The sequence below is a fragment of the Fundulus heteroclitus genome, chromosome 22 (genome assembly GCF_011125445.2).
Source record: "Fundulus heteroclitus isolate FHET01 chromosome 22, MU-UCD_Fhet_4.1, whole genome shotgun sequence".
In the NCBI taxonomy this organism is placed as follows: domain Eukaryota; kingdom Metazoa; phylum Chordata; class Actinopteri; order Cyprinodontiformes; family Fundulidae; genus Fundulus; species Fundulus heteroclitus.
This window is the reverse complement of record NC_046382.1, coordinates 13079836-13098878: the sequence shown is the minus strand read 5'-3', so window position 1 is coordinate 13098878 and position 19043 is coordinate 13079836.

Sequence of the window (19043 nt, the reverse complement as noted above, 5' to 3'; positions counted from 1 at the left end):
CACACACTCCAGAGTGTTATCCATACTGAGATTAAATTACACAACAGATTGAATTTACTAACAAGGTGACTTTTGAGATTATTTGGTTGCACTGGAATTTATTTAGAGGTATCAGAGTAATGCTGGGTTATATACAAATGAGCACCATTCCTTATCACCAAAACTTTCAATAAAATGTATTGAAATTCGGGGTTGTAATATGATGAATTTAAAAAAGTTCAGGCGGTATAAAGATCTTGCAAGTCTACCTCGTCTGATGCACTTAAACTTTGAGGTCAAGACAACAGTACCAGCTGGAATGTCACCGCCCTCCAGTTCCTGTCCCTCACGCTGACACCTACACTGCATACAGATGACAAATACTCCATGTTTTCTGCAATACCCAAGTTTCCAGCCGGACTTTTTTGTTCTGTGCGTACAACCTGTCCATTGGTATACAGTTGGTAGGGTGAAAAGGGGCTGTACCTTTGAAATGATAAGCAGTCTTCCTCCACGCAGTGACTGTCATTGAAGTCTTTGTTTGCCCGTCAGTGGCTCTGAGGTGTCTGAACTTGAGGGTCGGCGCAGAATAGAAATGACCATGTAACCTCTTTCTAGGTCACCTAATGAAGGAAGATGTATTCATATATTTTCCTGGTTGGATTAGCTCGGCATCATGCTTGCCTTTGAAGCCCAAGGTTGCAGGATCATATTTGAAGTAAGTTTTCAATCATCTCCTGGCACTGAAGTTCCTTTTGTGCTTAAAACGTGGGCTTGGCAGGGTTAAGAGTTTTGTTCGTTTTCCGGATATCTGCATGTAGTCCACAGCCTCTTGGACTTTGCAGTCTGTTATCTCAAAAGAAAACATTCAGAGGGATTTGAATATTGATGAACGGTTAAGACGAGGCAAAAATAATCTACGAATTCCAAAAAGTGAAATCTGAGACAGAACACCTTACGGTAAATCCTGCTTTGCTGTGCATCCCTTGGGTTATTGAGGTTCACCCAAACCTGTTGTGGCAAAGTTACCTTACGCAACCCCCCCTCCGTTCTCTCCGTCATCACCTGTATTAAACACCGCCATACAGCACATCCTCACCGACTTACCACCCCATGCTACCTCACTACATTCTGGACCCATTTCCCTACATTTCTAAGACTCATCTCAGCTGGACCTCCTGGTCAGATTCACAGCAGGGACCCCTCGAGCCCATCAAAGAAGTAATTCACACTCTGCCTCATTTGAGTTATTTACTCTATTACCACCCTGGCCGGCCCATTCCCCACAGCTACCCACTGAGACCTGGAACTCAGGCTGGATACCTGGGCTTCCAGCAGGACACTCAATGCCCTCCATCGGCCCCCCTCTACCACATTATGACGGGCGCTGCCACCTCAATCTGCAGCTGGCGCAGTATGTGGCCGGTTAGGAACAAGATGAGTGTGGAGATTGCTCAGCTAGCTTGAAGTAGAGAGGTGTGGAAAAGTACACTCGTCCGTGTTCATGTGTATGTACGTGCGTGTGTATTTTTCAGGCACATCCTCTCCCCGTTGGTAGTCTTCTGTAAGTCATTATCACACCCAAAGCCTGTGCTTCTCTCAGATGACTTGATAGATTTACATGACTCCGTCTGGGGACCTGTGAAAGAGACTGGGTCCGGCAGAAAGATGAGAGAGAGGACCGCACCATCATCCCAGCCAAAATAAGAAGAGGGACAGCGCAGTCACACCTTAATAAAAGATGTCCTTTTTTTCAGAGGGGTGGGTAGCACACTTCATACTTCACACAATGCGGGCAAGTCTCCATCTTTCCATTGTAGAATTGAAATAGCCTTTCCCATCAAAGTTCCCCTTGAGCTCATTTACCAGGGACTGAAAATGAATAATTTTGCCCATCTTCCTCATTTCATTTTAATCTCAAACCATGTCACTTTCCTTACACTTATTGCTATCCGGTATTATCCTGGTTATCATGAATTTACCTGCCTGTAATGCATTGTCCTCAGTGACTAACCGAAACCTGGAGAGCCACATACCCCGTTGCAGAGGTCATTTGTAATGCTAATATAGTCCTGTTGCAAATAGCCAGGGAGCTCAGAGCAGCCATCTTTTCACAGCACTGGGACAGTAAATAATTTGCAGCCTGTGATTTCAAATAACATACCATATGTTAATTTACCAGAACACAGGACAAAATTCTTCTTAGTTTCTTTCAACACAGGAAAAATATATTTTCCCCAGTGCAAATTTCCTGTCTTTATTATTTATTTTTTATTGGTGTACTGTATAAGATTATTAATGAATTATATTAGGCAAATATATCCCATGGTAACACAAACTGCAGCTTACAAATCAACTTTCTTTAGGGGGGAAAAGCCATCCAAACCCATCTGAATCTGTGTGAAAACGTAAATGCCCCCTTGTTTAATTAATAATTTGGAATTAATAGTGAAAGAACGGTTTTCTTGGTTCAATGACACACTAGCCACACTCAAGCCTGATTAGTGCTAGGCCTGTAGAATCAAGAAATTCCTCAATTAGAGCCTGGTAGACAACTTAAAGTAGGCCAAAAAATCTTAAAAAGAAACACCTCTAAATAAATTCAAGAAAAGATGAGAAACAAAAGGCATTTAATTTCAAATAATGTCCTTCACCCTGACTGCATACAGATAGGAGAAACTCAGTGTTTTCGGATGCAGTACCCAAGATTCCACCTGATATTCTGCTATTCTACTAAACCCTGTCCATTGGTGTACAGTTGTTAGGGTGATTAAAGCCGTTTGGTTTTCTGAAGCGTTTAAGTCTGACAAAAAGCAAAAACATAATAAATCTTCGATGGGGCAAATACATTTATGCAGAACTTTATGTACACAGCTCAAAAGAAACTTTTGCAGAGGAGTTGAAAAATATATTTTTTTGTCAATAAGTAATAGTAGGGTCCAAAGCTCTTTACTGTTTCTCGATGTTCCAGGCATAGTTTGTAGTCATGATGTTTAGATAATGACCAAAGGAATAAAATCTCAGATATAAGAAGCTAAAGTATGTTACTGTAGTAAGAGCACAGCCACAGCTCTCCACATCAATAGGAGTCCTCCTGGATGTGTCTGCTTGGTGATTTCCCTGCCACCTCCAAATTGGAGTTGACCCAAGAGCAGTCCCAGAACGTATGTCTGCGTATTATTTGTGTACATCCTGAGCCGATCTCTGTCAAAAGAAAAACTTTGCCACGGTAACACATGACAAATAATTTCTCTTCTGGCTACGGAACACCCCAAGAACCCCCAGGATGAGCTGGATAATAGCTCTTAGGAGTGAGTGTCTGGGCTTTACGTCTGTATATGTTTCAATGGATAAATGGACAGAGCTAGAACTTTTTGAGTTGAGATGGTGCACTGAGTTACTCTTTTGAAGGCAATTTTGAGAGCGGTCAATCAGCTTATTATCTACTTTTGGACTTTGTATGAAATCTGGAACGCCTAAAGAAAGGCGCATGCTTCTCAAGATGAGTTGTGCTACAAAGTAAATGCTGGAAAGAGACAGATGAGGTAGTATGTGATGAAAAAATGTAAAGTTTAATAAAAAATAAATAAATCTACAACAGATCTCAAGCTGACAGCAAGGTGACATGAAAAAGTAAGCACAGTATCTCAGGTATGCAAAAATTTAGCATCCAGAAACTAACATGGTGCTAACAACAGTCCGGTTAGCTCTGATTTAAGCCTTTTTGGTGTCACTGGGAAGAGTTTACTGAATGGAGAACAGGTGAGTTGATTATATGAGTAACAGCTGTGAGGGAAGTTGGAAACACTCACAGAAAGTAAGGCAATCACTTAACATATAAAATGATAACAATAAAACAATAGCTATGATACATGAAATCATAACGATCACTTAGCATGATTATGATGATCAAGTGTTGTGTTTATTTAACAGAACACATGAACAACAGCAAGACAAAGAAACACAGAAACTGTAAATACAAAAATAATGCTCAGATTCTTTATCCAAACACAAAACTCCATAATTCATAACAGGACATGCATAACACGGAAGACATCTAAACTCTAAAAAATAATGCCCAGGTACCTAGAGTGTGTTTGAGTAAACACAGCAAAGTTGTGGAGCTGAACCGTGTGGGTTGTGTAACTAAGTGTTGAAAGTTAATCTTTGTGTGCCATTAAAACACGCTGGCAAAAGCAAAAAAAGAACAAAACAGGTGATTTTGACAGAAGTAATAATCTAGTGTAGTTCAAAGAGACTCTTCAGTAATGGGATACAGACACAATCTCCACGTTCCAGGCTTTCTTCAGTCAGTCAGAGAGTAGTTGGACAGTTTTAGGTCAAGCTATCATGATAAAAGTTGTTCAGCTTGTATATGTTTTTTGGTGGGGGCTGGGGTGGGGCTGGGGGTTAGTATAGATTAGCTTTATGATATTGGTCACAATAAAAATAACAATAGCTTACCAAAGAAGAGGAAAACGTTATTGCGTAGTTGCACCGAGAGGCTTGACGGCAGCAATGTTGTTTGCTGTATATCTTTCCTGCAAGAAGATTCGGGATCTAGGCTCCAGTCCCCGGCATTGAATAAGACATTATTTGTCAAATTACTATGTATGTTTTTGTTCCAGTTATTTGTTAAGTTCTGTTTTTCCTTCTGTTTTGAATGAGCAAAAATAAAGTCTTCTCTTACATTTTTAACACATCTTTGTGTGTGTGTGTGTTTTTTTTTTATATGTAGGCTTGTGTCAGAACGACTCCAAAGTGTTATATTTGGTGTTTGGCCTCTTATCTCTCCAACTCTCCTTGGTGGCATTTCAGCAGCAGGTGTTGATGCTGCCTCCATTCAAAGTGTCGCTCACACCATTTAAAAAGTGAGGACACACTCGGCTGTTTTGCATATGTTGGGGTATTGGGGGCGTCCGTGCACTCAGGTCCATCTGGGCAGGATTTTACTATCAACACATTACATCTACTTTTACCACTTTTAGTTGCTCTTTTTTTGGTCACAGGAATTGTTTCTGACCTCCTATCCATATTATTACAATGTTTTTTTTTTGCCTCACAGAAAACCAGATTTAGGAGTAATGTATCAATCCAAACTTTAACATTAATGACCCTAAATGTATCAAGATCTTCGCATCTAAAAATGTCTCCACCTGCATTGTCGGACTAGCTTGCCCAGAGCTTTTTTGTTTGTTTGTGTGTGTGTGTGTGTGTGTGCGTGTGTGTGTGTGTGTGTGTGTGTGTGTGTGTGTGTGTGTGTGTACTTGCAGCTGAGTGAGACATTTATTTTGTGCATTTTACTAGTAAAGTGAGGACTTTGATGTAAAGTGAGGGCCTTTATTGACTAAGGCAGAGGTTCCCAAACTTTTCAGGCGGTGATCTCCAAAATAACACGGCCACAGATTGGTGAACCCCTTTCGGTGGTTGGGATTTATTTTTATATTTTGGGGGAGAGGGGGGTGGGAGAGTTATGAGAATAAAGTCATAACATTTTGAGAATAAAGTGTAAAGTTATAAAAAAAAATAGAACTCTTACAAAAAAGTGAAGCCTCCCTCCTGCTTTAAAATAAGGAATGTTGAGCATCTTGTAAAGTTCTTCTTTGGTTGGTCCTGGTTTCACAAATAAAGAAACACAAAATCTTAGCACATCAGTAGTAAATCATCTCATGACCCCTGGAGATCCAGACCCCCACTTTGGGAACCCCTGGACTAAGGTGTAAGTTAAGTTTAAGTTACAGTTAGGTATATACTTGTAAAAGTTAGGGTTAGGATCTGAGTTAGGCCAGAAGGTTAGGGTTAGGGTTAAATGATTGGAAGTCAAGGCACGGTCCTCACTTTGTATTTTAGTGTTTTGGGTCTATACCTCCTCCTCCTGCACCATCATGGAGGAGGAGGATATCCAACCATCAGTTTGTGCCCTAAGGCTGACCCATTTGAGTTATTCAGCAGATCCAAAGCACACAAGTAAATTGCACATTTAATTGCTTAAAAAAAAGTATCCCAAAAGAATATGGGTCTTTTTCAGTTCAGGTCGGTTTGGAAGCTTTTTTCTCTTAATAAATAAAATTCTCATTTAAAAAAAAGTTTCTTTGTCATTTAATCCAAGTATCTTTGTTGTTTAAACGTTTTTTTTTTTTTTTAGCATGGAAACATTTTAAGCCTGAAGGAAAAAACTGAAGAAATATGTCAGGAGCTAATTCTTTTTCACAATACTACTGAAAACTCATATCAGTGTTGAAGATCTCAAAAATGTCCCAAATTTTAATTCAAAATCTAACCCTAATTTTAGTCTTTCTTATACAATTCTGTCAGATATTCTTTCATGTAAATTGTTGCAATGTTTAATGAGACTGAAAACACGTAATATTGCGGGATTTAAAGGCATTCATAGAATTAATATATTTTATCTGGGCATATGCATTGGCTGCTAGCAGCCTTTATCCAGAGTGTCTTATTTTCATTCTAAAACATAAAAGCCTGGACCAAAAACAGGGCTGCATCGTCACTTTTTACATCCAGCAGGTTAATGCTCTGCAGATACACTCTGGTTTGCATACCACTTTGTCCCATTTTGCACATTCTAGGACCGCAGTAAACTGAAACTTCTAACAACATAACGGGTCTCTCTGGAGTAAAACAAAACCTGAGTGTATGTGTGTGTCTCTTTGATCGGTTTTACACTGTAATCCTTTGTATTACAATAGTGTTGTGTACTGGTTGGAAATAGAGGTAAAAGCTTTGAATGCAGTTTGCCTGCATCTCCAGAGTGAACAAATTACAAGTCTTGTTGGTGCTCTCCCCCAATAACAGCACTTCAGAGCTTTTGATTCATGGTTTAAAGAAGATGCAAAAAAAAAAACCCCACAAACAACACACCTCTGGCAAGTGCTGCAAAAACAAATAGCTTGCATTTCCAGAGTCACAGTGGTAATTGTTGGCTTAGCTGTGCTCTGTGGAAGAACCAGTATTAATGCCTACTTCTGTTGGTATTTCTATTAATGTTACCATATAAAAAGACATTAATAATTAAACAGAAATATTAAAAATTTTACACATCTTATGATATCCCTTTTTTACAAGAAAAGAAATATGGATACAAAGTTGTGCTTAAATCACAAGTTGAGTAAAATATAACAATTACCAAGGTCAATAAGTTGTGCAAGGAAATACTCTATTTTTAATAACAGTTTAAATTCATTACAAATTGCAGAGATAATATAGAACAGCATAAACATATACATCCATCTAATGTCTAATTAATTAGCCATGATTGGGAGGCAAATTTAAGGGATCGGAAATTATACACAGACATCACCCTCTCCAGTGACTCTCCAGCCAGTTATAGGGTCCCAAGGTTTTCTTAAGGTGCGTTCACACTGAACGCAAGCGAGACGAACAGAGCGAGTGATTCACATTTAATCCCTATTTAACCATGCTAACAGGAGTGAATTAGCGGTCCGCAATGCGAAGGACTGTGATGCGAACATTGTGATTTTTAGGTGAACAGAGGGAAGCCAATCAGCTAACAGTGCGGTAGATGCTCAGATAAGAGTGAAGTGAAAATTCAAAATTGGAGCCTTTCTGTCAACTTGCGACACGTTAAAGGTGTTCATCCACTGGTTTAAGCACAAACGTGTTTTTTAGGTGTGGCATATTTAGACAGTACAATTAGGCTATATTTCTATGGAGTAATGATGGATTTACTCACCAAAATGCCTGTAGCTATCCCGGAGGGAGATCTGTGTCCCAGGTGGGGACACAGATCTTGGCTTACCGCATTTACATACAGCAACATGACCCGCTCAGTAAAATCCATCTCGACTGTGGGGTTAAAGGGTAGAGTAGTTGTCTTGCAATTGGAAGGTTGTGTGTTAGATTCCAGCTTCCTTCTGTCACATGTAGATGTGAACCTGGGCAAGGCCCAAATTGCCTACTGATCGGTGTATGAATGTGTGCATGTTAGTGAGTGCTATCGGGTGAATGTGGCCATAGTGTAAAACGCATTGAGTTGTCAGTATAACGTGAAGTGTTATATAAGTTCAGTCCATTTATCATTTATCGATGTTATCTAGTTGAACAGAATATTTGATCTAGTAGGCTGTGTTGTCTGTGGGAATTGTTTGCTTTAGAGAAGCGTCCAGTGGTGGGTGATCCAGACGTTGCTTGATCGCCTTTGCGTGTGAACGCGTCATTAAGGCTAGTTCACACGGCGGATTTTCAAAGCTTGAAAGACAGCACACATAATGATAAAATATTGTAGATATAGCAGGTTTGCTCGTACAGTGTGTGCTGTTTGGCATGCACACTACACATGAGCAGATTTCACTCAGGAACATATGGGTTTCAGGCAGGAATTTTGCACAACCTCTTAAGATTAAATGTGAGTTTAGAGTAAATGAATAGAAAAGGAAGGAAAAAGGTGATTGTTTGTGGACTAATTTTAACAGAGAAAATATATTAAAAAGGCATTGGTTAAAGGAGTGGAAACAGCGCAAACAGGGGCTCTGCATTTGTTACACTATGGAATGGAGGTGAGTTGTGTTTTTTTCAGGGTTTCCCTCACCTCGCTTTCTGATTGGCTGCAAGTCACATTCAACAGGCTGCCTGCTTGTTTGATTCAGGGAACACCACAACACGCTAGGATACCGGGCCTAGACAATCCAACATGTTGAATATCCCCGATTTGAGGTCGGAGCAGTACCGACGTCCTTCCGAACAGATCAGATCACTCTTAACACGCTACACACACAAAAAATTAAGATTATCTTAAGAGCCACCCCAATTGTCGGGGCAAAGCGGGCAAATTATCCTGCCGTGTAAACCAGCCTTTAGACAAAAGAGATAAATAGGCCCTCTAACAAGTTGTAGGTCTGGCCTAGAATCTGTCCAGGAGGCTGATCAGATACCCAAACCATTCAAGATGATTGCTTTCTATGCAGAGAAGCAGCAGCTCTACTCCAAGCTGCTCCCAGATAACAAAAGTCCTAAAGGCTGGGTCCAACCATTCCACAGAAGAGGCTCATTTCAGACGCTTGTATCCATAACCTCCTTTTTGGTTATGGTTCATACCTCATAATTAAAAGTGAAGCTCGAACCATTGAAGGGCCTGAAACTTTTGAGCTTTTCTTTTCGGTCCTGAGACTGACAAGTGCAATCACATCTTTCTAGCCTTACACTTGGAGGAGCTGGCTCAACCCAGCTGTTTCCCCTTCGGCTGTGAACCGCTTCACATCATTTGACGCAAACTACAACAGATTCCACGATCTAAACTGCTCTGCTGTTTTCATTGACTGAACGTTTAATTTTTTTTTTGTGCGTCTGCAATGATTCCTAAATATCCAGAAACTTGAAAAGTAAATCCCTGCTTCCAAAACTCTACTTGCTCTCATCTGTATAGTTTGAAGACACTCCAGACCAAATTTTAGACGTGTGTATGTTTTGGTAGAATTTTGGTTCCCACTGTGCCTCCCTTTCCTCTCCCAGAGGTGTAACGCACCCTTTCAAACCTACCACACCCCTCAATTCTTCTTTTTTTTTTCCTTTTGAGAACACGGTGAATACATTAAACCTATCCCAACCAAAAACTCATATGGGACCACCTCTCGTCATTGCCTTCGTTATCCATTCTTTCCACTGCTTCCTTTTTATTTTCTTTCTCTTGCAGCTCCTCGGCCTCCCTCTCTTCATCTGTCGGCTCTGTCTGGCACCTCAAGCGCCACTAAGCTTTCAACCAGTGTCAAAACGTACGGAGACGGAACAGTGGCTCTGCTGTGTTCAGGTGCTGGCATTCACACACACACACACACACACTCACGCACACACACACACACACACACACACACACACACACACACACACAGAAGCAAATGAGCTCAAATACATCCAAATATGGAGACACATTTCTTTAGGCACACATCTGTGCTAACATGTGGATAACAAACAGCGCAGCAGAAAAAAAACATCCGTCGCATGTGTTCACATTCTAGAATGAAGACAGATTTGACAAAGATCAATTAGGTATCAGCAATAGATGTAGACACACACACACACACACACACACACACACACACACACACGTGGATGATGTTACAAAGAGTTATTGAGTTAGACAAGTAAATGCCATCCAAAGTTGGAGTGTGTGTATGTGTGTGTGCATGTGTGTGTGTGTGTGTGCAATAATCCATTGGTTCTGTTCAGTGCTGATTCCGGGCGCTAAGCCCTGCCACAATTATTCAAATCCAGGCTTTTAGTTGCAGCACACCTCTCTCCATGGGCCTGTGAGCCGGTAATCTTGCCTTTGGCCCTGCATTTCAAATGGCCTTAACTCCCATAAGGAATGCATATGAAGAGGAGCCACTAGTGGCTTAATCCGCCCTGTTTAAGTTGCTGAAACGTACACCTGTCACGCCGTCTCGCGCTGGAGCTTGTGGCTACTGATAGCGAGGCTGTAATTCCAAAGGCATGTCGCTTTTCAGGTCTTTAAAAAAAAAAGTATTTTATGAGGCTGTTCTGCAGGTTGGTGGCAGGTGTAGAAGTACAGACAGTCTCCATTCTCGTGTCCTCCCTTACACCTCCCCCCCTCAAGTAGATTATTTTCTCCATTTCTAACTATCACTGTCTTCTGTGCTTAAACTCCTTTAAGTTTTTTTTTTTTCTGTGCAACGTTTTTTTTTTGTGTTGCTCACTTCTTTATGAGTTGCACATTTAGTTAATATCGCACTGAGATGTATTTTGAATGGTTTATATCTGATGTTACGTAATAGCTATGAATTTATTGTACAAATGTTTAAAAATTTAGACATTTTAAAGATTTTTAAGAACATATTCAGTTTCTAGCTTGAACATTTGCTTTGTGGGTACGTGTTTTGTTTCTTTCTCATTAGGACTGTTTGTTTCACCCTTATAAGACAATGGAAATGGTAGATTTGGCTAAGCCCAAATTTATTCATACCCCTGCCAAGCTCAGATTTAAAGTACTCTTTGTATTCAGCAAAGACATTTGTTCTGAATGACGGTAAAGTTAAAATTTTGGAGTGGCCTAGCCAGCGTCCCAACTTGAATCTGATGGATAATCTATGGAGAGAGCTAAAGATTAGGGTGATGGTAAGGAAACTTTTAAGCTTTAGAGCAAATCACAAAAAACAAATAATCACTAGTAAAGGGTTTTATCATGATAAAAATTTGCTAATAAAAAATATTGATTCATTTGCAAACATTATGTGAGTATTCTAAGCAATTTCTCAATGGGACACAGCACCTTTCACAACTGTTGTCACACCTGGTAAATATCAAGAATCAAAAACAGATGAATGAGTAAATTAAACTTATCATAGTAAAACAAAAACAGGAACTTTTCAATAATATTCTAATTTGTTGGAGATGGATATATATGTGGCATCACAATTAATTTAGAAATGTACCTGCAGGATATTTGTAATTTATGCTTCACTTTTTCTACGTAAATAACATCTGAGAAGTTTTAATTAAGAAATCATGGCTTCCATTGTCCCTCTCATTTTGATATCATGTAACACAGTGGCTGATTTAGCCTTGCCACTTTTCAAAGTGGGAAACACAAGAGAGCAGGCCATTAAGGTAAGGTAGGAAAAGGCCACAAGAAAACAGCTGCTGGCCTTAACTGGTTCGTAACTCCAATCAGAGCGATCATTAAAAAGTAAAAAAAAAAAAGGAGGAACCATCAAAAACTAGCCTAGACGAGAACCTAAGTTTATGTTGTCAAAGTCAGCACTCAGATTTGATTAGAGCGTTGACTTTTGTGGATGTAAATCAGGAAGTCAGACTTGTATAAACCGAAATATCACTGAGGTAAATTTAAGAGGCAGAGAAATCTACAACCGATCCCTGTGGAGAGTGCTGCACTTGTTTTGAAATGTCAATTATTAAAAAAAAAAGTTCTTTAAATGAGGAAAAGTTTGTTATCTGAATCTTAATTTTGTATTGATTTGATCTTGGTTGTGTTCACTTTAACTAAAATTTGCTTAACCAAATAACCTATAAAACTTATTTTATAAAATGTACGTGGGGGCAACAAATGGGTTCTTTGAGCAATTAATGAAGATAATGCATCACCAATAGCTACATTATATGAAAATATATATTTTTTTATAAAAATACTGCTAAAGCTGGTACAATCACAACATATTTAATGATTTATTTAATAGGAATTAAATATTTTTTTCCTCCACAGTGATATTGAACCAATTAAGATATTCTGGTGAAAACAGGTTAGATATTCTAAATATCTCCATGAATAGCTGTTTTTTATTTTAATTAGCTGACAACTGAGTGATTCCTCAATATGGTTTAGGATGATTTGTGTCCAGACAACTCCTTCAGTATCCACATTTTTGGAATCGTACTGACTGAGCAGTTTGATGGCAACAATAGTATTCCTTTTCAGAGGGGGGATACAAACAAAATACTATCAACGAAAGCCACACAGTTGTTCACAAACAAATTAGAAAAACAACAATTACGCTTGTTTTTTGGAAAACTGTGTCGGTAGATCCATGTTTTTTTTTTACCCAGGTTGGAGAATTTATTTCTCAGGAACAAACACAAAAAGTTTTATTAATGCCCTTGGGAAAAGTACATTTCTCCTGTCTTTACACTTCTTTTTTTTCTTTGTCTGTTCTGAGAAGACAGTGTTCGAGTTTGAACAATGCCGTCCCTTATGTGGGTGTGTTGATGACTGTATATCTTTGTTGAGAATGTAGTCTGTAAAAATAACCTCAAAATTGTATGAATAAAGGTGTGTCCTCTTCGGTGAGGTCCAATTGGCTCAAATTCAGGGAAATAGAGTGGTATCTGGAAAGCTTAAGGCATCTCAAACACAACGTTTAAAAGTTGTCTTCAGTCTATCAGTACGATCAAAGTGTGACATACATTTTAGCACTGGAAATAACGGTGGTGCCTGGTCTGAACGGCGCCAAGATAAGGAAAAAGAAGTTCTAATACTGCCGTTGTTTCTCTCACAAGTCTCATAAAAATTTAACCGAACTTAAAAAAAAAATCATGACAAGAGATTTCCCCTTCATTATTTCTTCTTAACTAAAACATAATTCTACTAAAGGTTATTTTGCAACACTTAGGATAAATTAAAGGACTTTATGGTAACGTGAGGGTGGAAATGGCCAACTGCGAAATTTGTTCTCGACAGAACTGCCACAAATCGCCATATAATACAGGATATTTTACCTTGCAGGAGTTTGATAGTGATGTTGGGGGTAGATGAAAATGGCCTCAGTATATGGTTGAGAAACAAAAGAAAAAAAAAGGAAACAGACTCAGACAACTCAGGTTGTGGCGTTGCGGCAATGTTAGTTGAAACAGTTTTATAAGCTTCCATCCGTTAGGGCATAAACAAAGCCATGGCTAATGCTACATCTGAGAACACCATCTTTAATCAGTTCTCAGACTAGACAAGATTTATAATGATAACTGGAGAAAAATCTAAGGTTTTCTAAACAGGCAGACTACAGTGTATCCAAGCTGTGTGCCTGGAGGCTCAGAAAACAGCAATCAGAGAATAAGGTTTACAAGTTTCAATTTAATTCAGTTCTGCTTATATAGCACCAATTCACAACACATGTCATCTCAAGACACTTGACAAAGGCAAATTCAATCAAATCATCCAAACATATTGGTCAAAAAGTTCCCTATCTAAGGAAACCCAGCAGGTTGCATCAAGTCTTGACAAGTAGCATTCACTGCTCCTGAAATAGCGTAGAGCCACAGGGACAGTCGTCTCCTTTGTTGATGGCTTTGCAGCAATCCCTCATACTGAGCATGCATGAAGCGACAGTGGAGAGGAAAACTCACCTTTAACAGGATGATAAACACTTCAGAAGAACCAAGTTCAGTATGAACGGTCATCTGCCTCGACCGACTGGGGGTTAGAGAAGACAGAGCAGAGACACAACAAGAGAGACAACAAAAGCACAGAAGCACACATTGATCCAGGAATCCGTTCTATGTTATAAAGGGTAGTGGCAGATGAGGTACCACCCTGGATGGGGTGACAGCTAACAGAACACCAGACCAGGTGTACCTACTCTGAGGAAGAAAAATAGGGACCAGAGCACAACAAAAGTTATATATACATTAGAGGGAATACAGAAAGCACTTGAGAAATGTTACCAGATCTTATATATCCAACCCACAGTCTTTAAACCTGCTAATGTAGAAGAGGTCCTGACCCAGTTGGACATGCGCTTGTTGGGGAAAATAAATTTTTTTTAAAATTAATACAAGAAATATCAACCGAATACATTAATACGGCAATCTCCTCCCTGAATTCCTGTAAGTCTCGAGGGACAGATGGATTCCCAGGAGAATGGATTAAGGAGCAATTAATACCAATACTACATAAAAGCTTCAATTAAAGACTGAGGGAGGATGTGCTCCCCCTGTCTTGGAGGGAGGCAACTATCTCAGTTATCCCAAAAGCGGCAATAACCCAAAAAATGCATTCAACGTGTTGGTTGTCATAACCTATGTGGGGGGTTCCCCAAGGACAAACAAGCACACAGCCTGTTAAATGTGACATGTAGCCAATCAGAAAGCAAGGTGATGGAAACATAGAGGGGAGTCCAAACTACAAAAGACAAAACATCTGCCATAGCGCACCAGAAAGTCCAGGGGACGTTGGGGATGGAGGACCAATTTGTCTATATGTGGTAAAATCACAAATGTTTGTTCAACGTTTTGTGTAAAGCATATCATACCATTTGAAAATTACATCTAGAAACTATCTAGCAATTGCTTCTTCCTAATCAGCCATGTTTTTTTTTTTTTTTTTTTACTCTGAACTCACGTTTGATCTCGAGAGGTTTTGCAAGATTACCCATCTGACATCGGAAAGTCTGTGAGTGAAATCTGGTCATGTGGTGTGTTGAGCTTTCCATGTGGCCGTACATCACACACTGTAGGAGCAAACCTGTTAGATCTAAGATTTTTATTCTCGTCATTTGTGGGGCCTATCTTGTTTTGAAAATCAACCAGCACTTTTAAAACCTTGCTGTCTGGATCTGGCATTAGTTTGTTTTCTATAGAAATCGGGTTTGGCCTGTTGAAACAACTCAACATTCAGAAAGAAGTATGAATGTCAATGTGATCAACCTGTGACCCAGATATCAAACCAGGTATAAATGATGGAGGCTTCATTCAATGTGCAAGAAAAAGGAGTGCTACTTTATGCCTATTAATTGAAATAAAGGAATTTATAGACTTAAAAAATATTTATTTCAGCTAGATATGGCCTGCCTCTGCAGGATCATTATGGACACTACTTTGATAAGAACACTAGAAAACATATAAAAATAATAAATAAAGTATTACCAAAATGTTTATCAAAGCCTATAATAAAAAAGAGGGATTATTTATTTCATTTGATCTGACCACGACTGGTATTAATTTGCTGTCTTGAGTGAATGTTTGGATCTTGCCATCAGAGAGAACACCGTAACCATACAATATGACGCTCATGTCAAAAACTATGCAAATAAGACAAAAGTTGCATTAAAGTTTATTCTTGGAAAATGAAGGTAATATCATCCCCAGATGGCTCCTGTAACTTATTGTTGAACATAGTCCTCACGGTTCCTTTAATAACCACTACCCCCCCACGTACACAGACATAGACGTGTGTATTCACAGACCCACTCTGAGTGTCTGTGGTAGGGACAGCGATCAGCACAGGACAGCTGCACAGCAGCCTCAGGTAAGACAGAAACTCCCAGCTCCTCACACAAGGGACCAACATGTACCCGACATCTGTCGACACAAACTCACAAAACACGGTGCACATACACTCTTTGAACTATTCTTCTTGGCTTAACAACAAGCTTTTGTTCGAGCTGGCCACAGTGCGCTTTAGATAGACAACTTTGCAACTTGGTACCAATCTCCCAAACTCTCACAAGCTCTGATCAGAGCATGTGGTGCCCAGAGGAAGGGGGAGTTCTCGTACAAGCCGAGGGCAAACACACAAACTCTCCCGCATACACATTCAGCGTTCCAGCAGGCTTCAGCTGCCATTTGTGAGGCCCAGCAGCTGCTGGCTGCCTGGATGTCTGCGCCTGGACTATTACCCAGAAGAGGGATACTGCCAGCGGGCTTCTGCTCTACCCGTGGCCCAGGCCTGAAAGAGGGCCTCCTGAGGTGCAGTCCCACTGGCCTGAGTGTCTATGTATTTGTGTTTAAAATGCTGTATGTGTTGGCAGCAACATATTGGCCATCTGGTTATCTGGACCCTCTAGGATCACACATAGCAATACAGTATCATTACAGCTGCCACAGCTATTTACAGGCCCACACACTCGCAGGGACATTGGGACACACGTGCTGTGACCACAGCAGCCTCCCATACAGAGAGAAGACATGAAGCCTGTAAAGTGGGTTGGTATAGTATTATACTCATTAAACTTCATCGAATTCTTCCACCTCACGTTAAAACTATAAATTGGGGCTTACAGTCACAGTTCAACACCTAAATAGCATCGTTTTATGCAGTGGAAGTGAAGTTATGCATAGGGTTCAGTAATGAACAAAATAGTGTCTTTTACACATAAAATCTGAAAAACCTGGTTTATTTGAATTAGCCCCATATCAGTCCGATACTCCAAATAAAATCCTGTTCAAAATGTTCAGAAGTCACCTAATCATTAATAATAATAATAATAATAATAATAATAATAATAATAATAATAATAATAATAATAATAACTTTTTTTAGAAAGGGACAATGTACAGCTCAAACATAAATGTCACCATCTGATCCGCTGAGACAGATTATAGCATAAGCTAACAAAGACACTTAGTGAAGAAAGAGCAGCCTGAAGGTGCCAAGGAAGACAGTAGGCAGTAGGCTGTTGTGGGGATGGTTAGGCATTGTTCGGTTATAAAGTTATATCTACTTCTCTGACCATCTTATTGATCCATCATCTGAAAACAGAAGGGCTGTGTCGCACCACGATCTCCCAAGATAAAGTGCTTCACCTAAATTGTAAGGTTGACCAAGGTGAGCATCAACAAGAGAATCAATCAAGATGTGCATGGTAACTATGGAGAAGCTGCAGAACACCAAAGCTCAGGTGGGAGAATCAGTCAACAGGACAATTATTGGTTGTGTGCTTCACAAATCTGGCCTTTTATAGTACAGTTGCTAGAAAAAAAGCCAATAAGAAGTCCAGTTCAAAGTTTGCAACGGGCCTGTAGTAAACACATGTAGACAAAGATGCTCTGGTCAGATGAGACCTAACACAAAAAGTTCAAGGGGTATGAATTCTGTGGCAAGGGACGGCAGAACCATGCACTCTCAAAGAGACTGTCTCAAATGATAGTCACTGAAGCCTCAAAAACTGAGACAATTACAAAGTGTCTAATTTACTAAAGCATTATACAAAAAAAAACACTTTGATTTCGAAACACCCAGATGGAGACAGACTGATACACTCAGACCCCCTATCTCTACTGTCCTACATTCTGTTTTTTCATTGTCCATATTCTTATGTAATTTCTAAAAAGCAGTGTGCAGTTGGTGCTGGTATGCAATCCGTAATGTTCTCTGCCACCTGCTTGGTGTTCAGAGTCAAGGTCTTAGTGTGACGGCGTGGGCTATATTGGACAGATCGAAAGGAGTGTAGCCAATGACTCATCAGACCTGGGATGGGGGGGTGGCTAAAGCAGAAAAAAAATATAAAAAATTAAGAGGCTTTTATGCAAGGCAAGAATAGTTAATAGGTAGTCAGCAGTGATGTTCTATGTAGGAATCGACAAAAACCTTCTTTTGTTTCACTTCCTGTGCTTTTCCTGCTTTCAAGAAGCTGACAGTCGACGTAGCATTAAGTGTTGACTTGGCACTAGAGCTTAACTTAACCTGAATACTTATTTTAAGTGTAGGCCGACAGGTACAGGCAATTCAAAGATATTCAGAATCAGAATTTCTTTTATTGTCATTGTGAAATACAGCACGACGAAATTTAAAGAAGAGCAACTCTCAAAGGCAGTGCTAATAAATAAATAGTAATAATAATAAATGAGTATATCTCAATAATCAAATGTAGTAGAACCATAAAAACAATTGGGTTGTTAAGGAAAAATAAATAAACAAATGATGATCAGGGTTTGGATGAAAGTGCGTTGTTCAGGGCAAAGACACCTCTTGGGTTGAAACTGTTTTTTAGTCGGTTAGTTCTTGACTTTATTGACCTGAGGGCAGGAGTTTGAAGAGGTGATGACCAGGGTGGCAGGGGGCCCTGAAGATGCTGTGGGCTCTCCGGAGGCAGCAGGTCCTGTAGATCTCCTCCAGGTATGGAAGAGGCCATCCAATCAGACTCTGGGCAGTTTTTATGCCCCTCTGAAGCTGCTTCCTCTCTGCCACAGTGCAGCTGGAGAACCGCAGTGAGACACCTTAGCTCAACACTGACTACACAGAGCACCGATAGAAGGAGACCAAGAGCTCAGTTCCCAGGTTGTTCTTCCTGACGATCCTCAGGAAGAACAGTCTTTGCTGTGCCTTCTTCAGGATTGAAGTATAGTTGACTTTCCAGGTTAGGTCTTCACTGATGTAGATGCCCAGGAACCTAAAATGTGGCACCATCCTCTCCCCGTTCATAATGATGGGCTGAATGTCTGGTTTACACCTCCTAAGTCATGGCTCTTAAACACAAGGGGGAGCACAAACGTCTGTGCTTTTTAGTGGAACTTTATGTATTAGGCCAACATAAAGCAGTGCAGAATTGTGAAGTGAAAGAAAAAGGAAGCAGTTTTCAAACAAAAAAATCATTGTAGAACCTTTCACTGCAATTACAGGTGCAAGCCTACTAAAGTATGTTACTGTCAGCTTTTCACATCTACAGTATGAATTGTTTGCCCTTTCATTGTGGCAAAATTTCTCAAGCGCAGTCAGATTGGATGACGAGGGTCTGGGAACATTAGTTTTAAGGTTTTACCAAATTGTTCAAAATTGGATTCAGGTCTGTGTTTTGACTGGGTCATTCTAAGACATTCAAAGTCACGCTGTGATCTAAACCATGTCG